This window comes from Hesperophylax consimilis, chromosome 4 (genome assembly GCF_061612785.1).
Source record: "Hesperophylax consimilis isolate HC1 chromosome 4, BYU_Hcon_1.0, whole genome shotgun sequence".
Taxonomy (NCBI): domain Eukaryota; kingdom Metazoa; phylum Arthropoda; class Insecta; order Trichoptera; family Limnephilidae; genus Hesperophylax; species Hesperophylax consimilis.
In genome coordinates, this window is record NC_142839.1 from 13,964,198 (window position 1) to 13,979,795 (window position 15,598).

Consider the following 15,598-nt stretch of genomic DNA (forward strand, 5'->3'; position numbering starts at 1 on the left):
TATTGTAATAAATAGGGTAATTTCAATTTACTTGTAAGAGGTGTTTTAGTTCTAAGCTTAATAAAACATATATTTGTGGAAATGTTTTTCATTCTTAATATAACTGATAACAGCACTGACTAGATAATACACACTAGAAATGCCTTCCACTTAGATGTGAATGGAAACCGATGTACTTATTGGTTATAGTCCATTTAGCACGGCCTTTGTCTCTCTTACACTGCCTGCTTAAATTGTACATTGCCACTTTATTTGATCGAAATGAAAATTTCATAATGATGATAAAAAAATTTCAGTATTTGTAATTATAGTCTGATTGGTTGTATTTTTGGCTCACGACATACGCCCACATTGCAAATGATGTGTTTTTCTTTGTGCTGTGGATAAAAGTGATGACTAATCAGAAACATCAACCTAACCAAAAACGTTACGCAAACCTAACATTGCGAATAAACCGAAAATACTGTAATGAAAATTGTTTTGTAATTTTATGTTTTTAATTTAGCTTCGATCGATCCTATTTTTGGAAGCATCCAGCATTAGAAAATAGGACTTTTCAATACACTGTTGACACGAGGGGCAAGAATATGTGAAGAACCAAAAATCGAATTGGAGCTCGTAATGCTAACCGATGCATGGAATGAAACGGTTACCTCGCAAGTTAGCTGAAGCAGATCAAAAGTCAATTCTACATTAAACGAAGACAGAATTGAACTTGAACATTGAACAGAGTCAAAGGCTGCGCTTTCTTGCCTTATATCAGAATCCTGGTAATTCTGCCAGTAATGACAGAATTACCAGGATTCTGAGGAAAGAAAGCAAGACTGTCTTCAGAAAAACAACGAAAAACCAAGTCCTTCTAAGGCCCACAAAAACAAAATTCCCTCTTAAGAGAGATGGAATTTAAAACTCAGCTGCTCGGTAGGTTGGCCAGACAAACGGACCATCTCCAAAAGCGTCTCGGAACATTTTCGAGCATCAAATTAGACATATCGGCAATTGTCGAGCCCTTACTTGAAACCGACCCTTACTTATTTGAGCCTAATATGGCTGGGAATGCCCAAAGCGTATCGAGTATGTCTAGTTACAGAGGTGACTGAAATCTACAGAACCCCACACACATTACGGGGTTCTTACACCAAACTAAACACAGAAAGTCACATTAAGAAGCTTATCGCTTGCAACACGGCAAAACGTAAACACACACTTCACCACAATCTACTGAGTATAATGGACACTGTAGCGCTGTCCAAAACGTTGGTAAAGAAGGACAAAGCGCAACACGGCATAATAATAAAAAAATATGATAATGAGAAGTCATCAGCTTAGATTGGTTTATTATATCAAATAAAACAGAAGATAAATTGTTTTATAATAAGTATGCACCGACACTCTTTTCATGAAGTCTGGTCTCCTGCACACTATATATTTTTTTCTATCATTTACACAAAACACCAGCGAGGAGAATGATTTTTTTTTTGATTTTCTAGATTTCTATTTTCCATGAAGTGATGAATCATTTTAATTTACTGAATTTAAAGTTAATGTTCTTTATACAAATAGAACAGAGTCATATGCGTCCCACAATTTTTACCTCATATGGGTGTTTTAAATATTACTCGGCTATTATAGACTTAGAGGCCTTGTATTTTCTCGGTAGGGAAAAAATTTGTTTACCTAAAAACCCTATGAGGAGAATGTTTTCCATAAAAGGAAGAGCTTTCTGTGCCCACACAAATGTGTATGACCACGCCCCAATGTTTCGTAAAAAAAAGTTTTATACGCAGGAGATCAGCTTTGATTTGCACATCATTATAACATTCCAGATCTTTTAAAATCAATTGAAATATTAATAAAACGTAATTTATGTAGATATTAGTAATGTGGGTAATGGCCTCCGCCAACACGATGGTGGCCGCATCTTAACAGCACTTAAGCTCACTCAAGACCACTGCCTACATAGTTGTCCTTAAAGCTTTTTTAAAATCTGTTTTTCATTATCTTTTTTTATGTCTTAAAAAATTGCTTTATTCACATAATAATTACTGTTTATTTTTATGAAGTTTCAGACTTACTTGTATTTACTAAAAAAAAATCGTTGCATTCACATATCTTTTGTACAATAAATGTGTATATCTATAAGGCACGTCTAAGATTGTGCCAACCTGGGGAGGTAATGTGTGGACATCCTGGAATAAAAATTATTATTATTAAATAATAATACTATGCAGTCACATACCACCACTTTTATTACAGGGTATCCGAAGCAACATAAGATTTTACATAAACACTGTACCGTATTATCATGCGTTTTTTTTTTTTTTTTTTTTTTTTATAGTTAGACTACTTGACTGATTAGACGACTACATAATAATATTATTATTTCCTGTCATTATTAGGCCGTGAAATAGAAGCAACACATATTTTATCCACAAATGTAAAAATAACACAATATATGTACATATACACGGTGTGCGTAAACTGGTGGTAAAAGCAGTAAACTGATGAATCCACGTCAATAAAATTAGACAACCCAAAAACGATATATCTCAAAAAACTTTTTTTCCTTTTTTTCGGCATTTAATGGGTTAAAAGCGTTTGGAACCGGGTCTTCGTTTTGACCCATTTTAGAAGTCAGTAAACAGCTGATATTAACCTTGTAGAGTCCGATTATTTTCAAATTTGAAAAAACAAAGTCCAACTTCAGACTCGATTTACTCCAAAACGGAAGCTCATATGATATTATAATGACGTTCCTATATATAAATTAAATCAATCCACTTATATTCGTGTATGTTATAATTGTTAGTTATTATTTGAAGTACCTAATTTATTTCCAATAAGGTTGGTTTTAAATGTTATACTAGAGTGGCAGATACTCTCAGTTTCACCCTAGTAAGACCATCACTCAAAATCGAAACATTGTTTGAAACGGCTGAATCCGTGTTGTGTGACAAAATCATTGAAAAATTATCGAAAAAAATAATTACACAACCGAGAGAAATGGTACCATCATTGGAGGTAGCCCATCACTTTTCTGCCCTAGTATAAGTAACAGATGGTTACTGCTTCAAGGCTCTCAGAAATACTCAAATTTGTCTGGTATAAACAAAGCTACATTTAACATGAAAGGAATCTAGACCCTCCGATGTCTCTGCCTACGGTGTTAGGAAGCAGTATTCAAGTCCTTACTAGTCACTATTCACACACACATAATATACAATTAAGAGTCAAAATAAGAGTTGATAAAAAACACAAAAAAATGCCGCAGCTGTAGGCAGGGGTCTTTCACAGTATTACAGACACATCTGCAAAGTATTTGCACTAAATTGAAATTATGCAATACTAAATTACATAAGAAAAAAGAGGTGCCGGATAGTGCATTTCACTGGTCGACCGGCAGTTTTAATGAGAATGTGCATTACAATCGGCCTGGCCGTAAACCAGTCTCAACGTTCACACCATTTACCTGGTTTCCCGGTTGTGCCTTAAATAATGCCAGTGAAAAAGTAGGGGAAATACCCGACAACCCTAAGGAATATGCAACGGGTGATTCACGTGCAAGCAATACCGGTGTTGTAGTCACCCAGTTGTATACTGGGACGGGGTCTATCCTACCCCCTATTTAGGGGAAAGCGACAGTACACATCAGATATAGTTAAGATTTCACCACGCAGAAGGGATGGTAAATCAAAAAGAAAAAAGTGGAACAACTACAAAAAAAAGATAAAAGTATCACATTTAGAAGTTTTAAGAGAGGCATTGCACCGCCTGGTGTTAGTTTAATGAGCAAGCAGTTAGCAGGCTTTCCTCTTGTTAATTGTCTCTTTAGTAAAACTTCCCTAATTTACAAATCAATTGGCGAATTGCCAGCAAAAACTGGCAAAGCGTCTGAAACAAATTTTTGTAAGCTTCCTAAAGTGCCAACGGGGGGTTTCGCTGGTCCTCCTTGAATGCTGAGTAGATCAGTACGCTATCCAGGTAATGCTCTCACACAGAGGCCACGTAGGAGACTTGCGCCACGTACACGCCCCTGGAGACAGAGCCATCAGATACTGTTCGAATTTTAAAGGATGCCTAGGTTGTATAAACTTCCTTCATATTTGTTTGACATCAAATATATCAAATCAACAATCAAAAAAATTTGATCATAGTGCGATCAGCCATCAAGCGGTTACTTTGGCATACAAATTAAACTGATCACAGATTTGATCGTAAATCAAATGTGACAGTGGTTGAAACACTCCAGCCTAAGTTACAACAGTTTTACCTCTTGCAAGCTGACCGCAAATCTTGGGATTGCTGGAGCTTTCTGTGGTTAAGAAGGCCTGACCTTAATCCATATTTTTATTACGAAAGCCAGATGATATTACGTGTGATGTGAAAGCTTTTTATACCTATGTATATACTCGTGTGTAGACATTTTTTTTCTTTAAGTACTTTCAGCTTCACAAATCCTAGAATAATTATAATAACCCGTGATTTTTCACGGTTCTGTGTACAAACAATACAGGAAAATATTTTTTATATTTAGCATGCTATCGACATATTATTTTATTGTCTCCTGAAGGAGGTACGTATTCTGTATTTTAAATGTGTTAATCAACATAAACAAAACAGCTGGAGCTGATAATGGTAACAATGTAATCATGGTCCAAATAGCACTAATATTTTTAAATTTTACTGAAAAATCAAAAAAATGGTAGGTATTTAGCAACTAAGTCCATATAGAAAAAATATTTTGTTTTACAACAAAAAAATGTGGAAATTTCTGTATGGACTATGTTGTTTATTTAATTTGTTTTGAATTTAAATCTCGAACGAAGTTGTTCAATGAGAACGATTTATTTCTTTTAAAAACACATGACTAAGAGAAGAGTGATACCCAATCAACTTGCAATCATTATTTATTTATTTTAATGAAGACAATGTCAAGATAACTAGAGACTAAATTCAAATGTATAAAATATTCAGGCCTCCTCGGAACCGGAAACTAGTGAAACCCTAGTGGTGAGGAAAGCTGTAAAACCTGTGACATTATACTTTATACTTAAATCAAGTACAAACTTTGCCATATAAACTAAAACAAATAATATGTATGTGTAATGAGAAAAAATTATTTAAAATATTTTCAGCGTCAAGCAATATATTTAGTAGGCAATATCATAAAGTTTAGTACAGCCGGATATTATTTGTGCAGGTAGGGAAACAGCATAAACGAAATTTGAAACGGTAGGTTTAGAATTCAAAGATTTATTGAAAATATAAGGTCTACCGATATAATTCAACAATTTATCGAGTGTCCATTATGTTCATAAATTCACAGAAGTTTTCAAGTTCGAGTAAAAATTTTATTTAATTATTTATTTTTTACTGAAATTTAGGGTACTTATGATATTTTATTTATTTATTTATTTATTAGATACAAATAATTACATACATATTAAGGAAGCTTTGGCTGTCCAACTAGGAAATTTTCCCGTTTTAGGACAGCCAAATTGCCTGGTTTAGTTAACATTTGTACACGCTGCTGTTATGAATTATATTTCCATACTTTACATTAATAGTTACGCTTGTAATGTAGTCTATATACATATATATTTATCAAAGTAATCAAAATAAAAACTTTTTCAGACATATTTGTACACCCGAATATTAGTTTTTTTTATGAAAACACCTGATAAATTTTATCAAGGTACATGTAATAATATGCAATTAAGGAACACTGTATCAGGGTACATGATAACATATTAGATTAATTCAATTTATAGTTACAATATAAGAAAAATATTAGGTGGGTTTCTTAATTTGATCGCTGTTACTGTGCTGTGTATTAATTTACATAATCAAGGTACATATAATATAATATACATAATCAAGAAACATATAAACAAGGTACATGAAAACATATTGTATAAACATTATCAATCACAAAAATTATCAATCGCATTTTATAAATCAGATGCATGGTAGGAATTTTTTATTTAACTGCCAATAACAATGAATAAATGTGAGTACAGAACATTTTTGTTTATCTGTTGGTCATCATAAGTTCGCTTTCGACTCTTCCCAAGTCTAGAAGCCAATAATAAACTAATTTACGCAGAATGCTTATGCTTTTCGATTTCCATAAATCGGGTAAGAGGTTGAATAATTTTGGACCAAGGTAATAGAATTGTCTTTGGGCAAAGGATGTCGTAGTAGTAGGTGGAACAACTGGATTCCTCCTTGAATGTCTAGTGTCGTGATAATGATCAATTGAAGGGTAGTGGTGACGTTGTTTTTGAGTGTGTAATATAATTTTTTTTATGTATAGTTGTCTGACATCAAGAACTCGTATCTCTTTGAATAATACATCACTGGGGTACCTAAATGGTTTTTTTAGGATGACCCTTAGCAGTGATTTCTGTGCTTTTGCTAAGGGATCCAGTATTGTTTTGGTACATCCGCCCCATCCCAAAGATGCATATTCAAGTAATGAGTTACACAGAGCATAATATAAACATTTAAGATCTTTTATGCAGAGAATATTTCTAATGCCCAGGAAAAGATGAGTAAGTTTTCTGACTTTTGTGGAAATTGAGTCTATATGTAGGTCCCATCTCAGAAATTTGTCTATCATAATTCCTAGATATTTTATACTATCTACGCATTCTAGGGTGTTACAATTACAAGTAGTTAGGTTATTGCAGTGGTGTATAATAATGTTTTGTGTTTCTTTTGGTTGTCCCGCTTGAGTTGCACTGAAGCGGATGAATTTTGTTTTCTCCGTGTTGAGTGTGAGTAGATTATTATCAAGCCATTGTTTAACACTGTTTATACCAGCTTCTGCTTTACTGTGAACTTCATTCCAGTTTTTACCTTCAAATAACAAGACCGTATCGTCTGCAAAGGTAATAATGTGGTCGGCAAGGGAACTGTTACATAGCTCATTAATATATATATTAAACAAAATTGGCCCTAGAGTACTTCCCTGAGGTACACCAAATTTAATATTTGCTGAATCGCTTAGAGTATCATTAATGTTCACTCTTTGGCTTCTGTTTTCTAAATAACTAACCATCCACTTTAATAGTTGACCCTGTATTCCAACGCACTGTAGTTTTTTCAACAGAATTTTATGTGATATAGTGTCGAACGCTTTGGCTAGATCCAGGAATAGTGCAGTACATTTAATTCCTCCATCGATATTATTAGAGATGATTTTTGTCAGGTGAGCGATAGCGTTTTCTGTGCTTAAACCTGGTCGGAAGCCGTATTGTCTATTAGAAAGAATGTTATTATCTTCCAGATATGTGCTAAGGCGATTTTTCACAATTTTTTCAATAATTTTCGAGACCGAATTTAGCAAAGAAACTGGCCGGTAATTATGTACATGCGATTTGTCACCATTTTTGTGAAGCAATATAACTACTGAATGTTTTAAATGATTGGGGAATATTCCTGATTTAAAGCTTAGATTCGAAATGAACGCGATCGGTATTGCGATTGAGGATTTAATAAGTTTTAACAGATTTGATGAGACTTTATCAGGACCACAAGCATTTGATGACTTAAGATCGTCAATTATTTTCATGACTTCGTTTGTCGTTGTTTGTACATTGTCTATTTTATGACCGAAATTAGAGGTAGTAAACTTAGCGAGATCAATTTCAGTAGTATTAAGTTTATCAAGAATTTTTTTCGCAAGAGTGACTCCCACTGAAGTGAAATAATTATTGGCAAAATTTGCCATAATTTTTGGGTCTGAACAGTTTATATTATTAATGTACAACGATTTAATTTCGGAAGATTTATTAATTTTTGTTTTAGATATATTACGAAAAGTTTCCCACAGACGTTTTGGCGTAAAGTTATTTTCGTAAATAATTTTTTTATAATAATTTTCTTTGGTCGATTTAATTAAATGTTTACATAAATTCCTATACTTTTTATAATGAGCTTGTACTAAAATATTTTCAGGACATCTTTTCGCCTTTTCGTGTAATTGATTCCTTCTGTGAATAGATTTGACAAGGCCAGGGGAGATCCAAGGTGTGAGTTTTACTTGATTATTTGTTATGTGTATGTTACTAGTGTGTTTAGATATATATGAATGTAATTTTGTGATAAATTCATTCATTGCTGAGTCAGTATCAATTTGGTCTAGAACGTTTTGCCAGTTTTCTGATCGCAAGTCTTCGACTAAGTTATTGTAATTTGTTCGAGGGACATATTTAATTTTAGCATCAGTGGGAGGTTTGTTTTTAAGACAGAGAGCTGTGGTGTAGTGGTCTGAAATTGTAGTGTGAAAAACAAATGAAGTGATTAGGTTAACATTTTTAACATTGATATGGTCTAGGCAAGATTTACTCTTGCCCTGTTCTCGAGTAGGGCTATTAATTGTCTGAATGAATCCATTTTCAGTAAGCAGGCATAAATAATCGTTATATTGACGATGGTATTCAGGAAGAGTATTAATATTGAGATCGCCTATGATGATTTGACGTTCTATTTTTTTTGAACTATTGATGATTGCTTGAAGTGAGCTCAAAAAAGTGTCGATGTTTTGGAAAGCGGGTGATCTGTAGATTGCAAAGATACATAAGTTGTTGTTCAAAACAATTTTCAGACAGTTTGCTTGTGATAATAAAATTTCATCTACTTGTGCTTGTATTCCGTCTCTGATGTAAACAACGATTCCACTTGATTTATTTAAACTTATGTTAGTGTGATATTCAGAGTAATTTTGTATAATTTTGGAGGTGTATTCTTTATTTATCCAACATTCCGACAAAATTATAACATCGAATGAGTAATTAAATTGATCAAGAAATAATAAAAAATCATCGATTTTTGAAATGCTTCTGATATTCTGATGAATGATTTTTAGGCTATATGAGCCCCAATTGTATTTGTTTAGATTATTTAGATCATAAATAACATTTGTGTTATAATTTATATCGGAATCATTATAATTATCATATGGTAAACGAAACATATTTAGTATATTTTAAATAAGTGTAGTATTGCGTAACATAGTTATTATATTTTAGATTAACGTGGTGCTGTGATAAACTTTCGCATAATATAAGTTTTAATACAATATCTAATTTAGTTTTATTGACACCTAAAATTACTATGAAGCTGGTGATAATACAAGTTCCTAGCAGGTAGTGGAAAGCAATAGACTTGATGAAGCGGGAACAACGACTAAATATAATAGTAAACAAGCGAGACGAAATATACCTCGAGAGCGAAATTGGTACAATTTTATCACAGTGTTGACAATTTTGATTCATCGGAAATGAGAATAGCATTTGATCCCGCCTCTTTTCTAATATATATGTTCCCTCCTTTAACCCACGCGAATCGAAACATACGTTCCTTGGCATATTGGCGTGTCTTAAACCAGAGCTGCTTTGATCGAAAGGTCAGTTGTTCGGAAACGTAGATAGGCGAGCGAGGACCGGCAATTCCAATGTTCAATGTGTTAAGTTTGTCTTCGGTATTTTGTTGATTTTTATTGTAATTTTTCACATCCGTTAGCAGCTGATCTCTAGCTAGATTCGTCTTTAATTTGATAACTATTTCTCTCGGATGATTCTGTTTATTATTTTTTTTAGCTGACCGATAGATAGAGTCGATATCTTTAGTTTGAATCGAGGATTTTGTAGTCTGGCAGATGTTGAACATTACGTCTTGTAAATTCTCCCCGTTGATTTCAGGGATGCCTCTTATTTCGGCATTATTTGCTTTGAGGGCACGCTCTTGAAATTCTAGACCATTCTCCAGGACCGTAATTCTGGCTTCCAAAACGGCGTTCTTCTTCGTGAGCTCATCATTCCGTTGCTCCATGTTACGAAATCTGGCAAGAAAGTCCTCATACTGCGCACTTATGAATTGGATATTTTCTAGAATTTTATTATTTTGGTCCAAAATATCATTTTGTTTTTTTTCCAAATTAGTCGTTTTATAAATGACTAACTCTTGCAGTTCTTCTAGATTAGTTGATGGTTGGTAGGTGGGCGTTGAAGCTTTGTTGGTCACTTTTTTTGATGGTTCCAATGTTGCGGTATCACTGGTGGTCTCCGTTAAAATAGTAGCACTTGAGGCGGCTGAGCGAGTATCCTTTTTGCACTGCTTGCACTTCTGTTGGGCACGCCTTTCTTGAGTAAATCGACGGTATGTATTCTCATTTATGCCTCCACAGGCTAAATGATAGGTGCCTTTACACGTCGCACACACAAATATTGAATCGTCTGAAAGGACGGCTTCTGGACATACTCTGCAGTGCATCTTGAATAATATATTTATTTCCCGCCTTATAACGACACTACGATGATAATCGAATTAGGTATATTGGTTGAACTTTATAAATTATTAAATTATAAAATAAAAATAAAATCGCTTTTATTTTATTATTCTGGATTTGGTAAGATTCGATCCTAGGATCATCAAATGTCTGCACCAAATTCAGGTGACGCCTTAGACCACTGAACCAACCAAGGCTTGCGGCGAACTGTGGTTTTAACGGCTTATAATATAACCGAGCACCTGTAAATTAAATAATTTACTGTTCTTTACAATATTATCAGTTCACTTTTGTAATTTTATTATTTTTAAACACTATCACGGGACCAATAATTATGAACACTTTGATAATTAATTATATATCACCAACAGATTGAATTTCAAATTAAACTGGGAGATAATATGACAAATTCACTGTAAAATGACGCTGATCTGTCACCTCACTTCAATATTTGTTCTTTTTTAATCACTTAATTGAAGAATATTTCTTTGTTAATTAGATGTGACACTATAATCATCTGTGGTAAACACGGATAAAACTTAAACTTTGTTTTATAAGCGTTTTAAACTTTATATTTTAATTGTTTTGTTCGGAGCGATTGATTTGCGTGTACGTTAGTTAGTAGGTAGATGTTTTTCTCTAAAAAGATCTAAGTTGGTAAGTATTATTTAAAAACTGGTATCTGCTAGCAATCAGATGTCATAATTTATTTATATATGTTTTTTAACTATGTCTTTTTGTCCATGGAATAGTCCACTCGGGTTTTAAGTGCAAATTTACATTGATGCATTAGGAACCTCGTTATATCATTTCACCACTTTACATTGATGCATTAGGTACCTCGTTATATCATTTCACCACTTTACATTGATGCATTAGGTACCTCGTTATATCATTTCACCACTTTACATTGATGCATTAGGTACCTCGTTATATCATTTCACCACTTTACATTGATGCATTAGGTACCTCGTTATATCATTTCACCACTTTACATTGATATAGATTAAACGTTAGGTTTTTATATTTTATGTGATTTTAAAAATAATCTTTCTTAATATTTCTTGACAGAGTTCCGTATTAGGATTTAATCATTAATTATACTAATTTCTTCCGGTAGTCGATTGGAAAAAGATCTAAGTTGGTAAGTATTATTTAAAAACTGGTATCTGCTAGCAATCAGATGTCATAATTTATTTATATATGTTTTTTAACTATGTCTTTTTGTCCATGGAATAGTCCACTCGGGTTTTAAGTGCAAATTTACATTGATGCATTAGGAACCTCGTTATATCATTTCACCACTTTACATTGATGCATTAGGTACCTCGTTATATCATTTCACCACTTTACATTGATGCATTAGGTACCTCGTTATATCATTTCACCACTTTACATTGATGCATTAGGTACCTCGTTATATCATTTCACCACTTTACATTGATGCATTAGGTACCTCGTTATATCATTTCACCACTTTACATTGATGCATTAGGTACCTCGTTATATCATTTCACCAATTTACATTGATGCATTAGGTACCTCGTTATATCATTTCACCACTTTACATTGATGCATTAGGTACCTCGTTATATCATTTGACCACTTTTTTGCTACAAAATACTATGAGTTAACATAACAACACTTTTGTAGAAAAAATCCTAACTTTAAATAATACTTCAATGGCACTAATTCTGTCAAAAAAACACCAATCTCGCCAAATGAGGAATTCTAGTAAACAACAGATTAATTGATAAAAAAGTTTGTAGATTCTTTAAGTATTATTGTAGATAATATGTATTTTGTCGTACAATCAATAATTTAGTTTGTCTAAACGATTTTAAAAACACCGAAGACATCATCACTCTAAGACATCATTTGATACCCCCAAGAGCGTAATCTCAGAGACATTTCCAACAATGTGACGTCATCTGATGAAATACCCGTGGCGCCACTCAACACTCCATATTCAGCATGTTTTTATGGGTAAAAAAAAATCTGTACCTCAAAAATTATTTTAGAGAATATTTATTTAAATACTAATAAACATAAATATAAAAATATGGTTAAAAATACAATTTCATGCCTACTTATTTTTTTAAATATATTGCAGTTCCGCATTATAGCAATTATGATTTAATTATTTTTTAATGATAAACTAATGTTCATAAGACAAGATTTTATGCATAGCATAAAGGATAACAAATAATTACAAGGAATAATGAGTCGCCTGAAATATCAATACAAATTGAAAATATATCCCGAGTAAAAATAAATGCCGCCAACCTGAATTGAACCCGTGCCTTCTGATGTCCGTTATAATATCTTCATTTATTTGTGAAATATTTTTGACTTGTCAAATATTATTATATGTCTCGACGCCATCTAGTGAGAAATTTAGCTCTAACAAAGCCTTTCATACAAAAATAAAGTTGGTTTTTTACAGGTGGAAAAAATAAAATAACCAGTAATTGTTGATTGAGGTACTAGTACATATTGAATCAATTAGCGGGTTAGAAATAAGCCGACATAGCTCAGTGGTTTCAGAGCACCTGACCGGACATCAGAAGGCACGGGTTCAACTCCCGTGCCTTATCCTCCCGGCATTTATTTTTACTAGGGAGATATTTTCAATTTGAATTGATATTTCAGGCGACTAATGATTGCTTATAATTATTTATTATGATTTAAGATGATTTTTACGTCGAACTTAAAACATTTGTGCACTGTGCATCTATATCAAAGATGTTGTCCTGAGGATTTTTTGTGGGCACTCCATGGATGTAATTGTTTACGTGAGCGTGATTGTATTGGATACAATATCCAGTGGTGTAGCTACAGCAACAGCCTCCGACACGATCACATCCTGTCTCCCCTCGCCCCGTGCGTTCCGCTGCCCCTCACTCCATCTACACGGTTACTCCAATGGCCGGGGGACATCACTGCAGGAGTTTCCAAGAATAACATTAAAACCAATATATTCCTTGTTTTGATACGTCTTGTAAACTGCAATTCAGGCCGCGAAGTTAATTTGTTTTTGGTAACTAACTGATCGGAGAAGGATGATGTAACGGAAAGAAGTGAATGATACAGCTGGGATGATGTTACCAGAATATGGAAATAGGCCTGCCTTATGATGGATGTCTTCTGATTCCCTCATATGCACTAAAATCCACGACAAATTAGGATTGCTCTTTCTTTTGCGCGAGTTAACTTTTGTTGTCTTCTTAGTGTTAAAAAAAGAATATAACTTGTGGATGATTTATCCTTTATTAATTAATTTAAACAATACAACTTAAAATATGTAAGTACAATTTCAAAGGGAAACTATTAAGTGAACAATACGACAAGCAAGTGCTTGGATTCGATACACGGAATAGAGTCGTCTGGAAGCTGGAGTTGGGGTTTATATAGTCCATGCTGGTGCGGTGGAGTGGGGCGTCATCTTCCTATTTTCGGGCTGCGTGTCAAAGTGTCAATGTGTCATTCCGATAATGGGGTTATTGTACCAGTGCACGTGGAACACGTGGTCTTTCTTAAATCGATCCTTTGTTTTGGGATTGCTGCGCGTGTGGCCGCGTGTTGTTTTAAGTTCATCTAAATGTTCGTTTGTTTATTAATGGTCTTCTCCAAGTAGCCGTAGAAGGGTACGTGTTGGTATGTCGTTTCAGGGATTGTGATTAGAGTATATCGTCCCGGTGATTGTCCTTGTCCGGATGCAACTGCTATCCATAAACTATTAAGGTTTAATAGTTTATTTTAGGCGAGATGAAGTGCTGGTTGTAATGGGCGTGCTGCGATGTCTTCCTGTAGATGAGGGTCGTCTTGGGTGGTTAACTCTCCCCCCCTAAAATTGAAACTCCTTCGCACTGTGAAGGGTTTATATCTTCTCCAAAGGATATATCCGATGGCCGTAATTATCAAGCAGCTGGTAAGTGTGATGTGTATAGTTCCTTCAAATCCCGTCGTGGTGGTAGGGATATCGAATTCTCTGCGTGGTTCTTGTATTTCATCTACATGTAGGATGGGTAGTTTTAGTACATGTAATTCTTCCTTTGAATATGTGATGAGTAATGTTTCTTGGTTAACGATTCTTCCCATAGTGAAGGTTTTGCCTTGTATACTGCACTCGTCATTTGTTACAAGTACAGATTTGGAAATTACTATATTTTGTTGGTGTTGAGGGCATTGTGCTTGTAATGCTGTTGGTTCGTTGCGAAACAGGTACATCATATTATCTCCAATGACATGTGTATATTCTTCTGGACATATAATCTGGCGTAGACTACAGTTTTGTTCGCTGTGGTTTTCTAGTACGGTAGTTGTGCAGTCATCAATAGAGTTGAGTTCCTTGTTGCATATGCTGAGGCTGTCTGTAATAACTTGGCACTTGTGTGCATTATACATCTGCTTTCCATCTCTCAATAATCGTCTCGGTAGGAGGTGGGGTTGGAAACATTTATTGTTAGTTTTGGAAATGATGGGAATTATTTCGTTATACATATAAACGGTGCGTTCTACTAAAGTTAGAGAGAGAATAAAGTGTAAAGTTTGTTTAACTTTAACGAATTTAACTTGCAAAAAGCGTTGAATAATATCAAAATCTTTAGAAGGTAGTTGTTCAGGATTTACATGTGAAATAGATTCCATAAATACCTTCGGTTTTATAATGCTAGGGTGGTACATTCCATGAGAGGCAAACGTGATAGCTTCCGTAATTCTAGTTATTAACTCGGTAATAGTTTCCGTCTGATAAATCAAATGTGTAATCAACAAGTCTGTTTTATCTTCATAATGGTCATGGCTCATTTGAGACCAAAGTACCAATTGATTATGTGAAATATTTTTTAGTTTGCCGTAATAATCCTCCAATGTTCTTGAACTCAACGAGATTCTCTTTTCATTTATATTTTGGTTAGTTTCAATTCGTTGCACTAATTTATCCAAATCATTATCATCTAAGTTTCCCGTAATTCCTTTAATTATTGAACCGAGTCCGTTTATTAGGCCTCTTTTATTCCTATTTATAACTAAATTATCAATTATCTGATTATTATGATCTATTAAATATTTCAAACGTTCTAATCCTACGTGTGGTAAGGTTACATTGTTACATTTTATAAGTTTATCGTAATTAATTCCTAGTTGTTGCGATTGTTCAATTAGTTTAGATAAATCTAGGGTATGAATGACGTGCCACTGTCCTTCGACGGCTCGTGCATTTCCCAGGGGCGCGACGATGAAGTGCTCATTGTCTGCTAATTGGCGGATCCGTAGCGCTTGCGTCATGGCCGTCAGCCTGAA

General features: G+C 34.0%; 1 protein-coding gene across 1 annotated transcript in view; it reads left to right on the plus strand.

The window, feature by feature from the left end:
- LOC149424230 (mitochondrial import inner membrane translocase subunit Tim21) overlaps nucleotides 1–15,598 on the plus strand; it is a 586,526-nt gene that overhangs the window by 336,609 nt on the left and 234,319 nt on the right. The gene's annotated exons all lie outside the window — the stretch shown is intronic.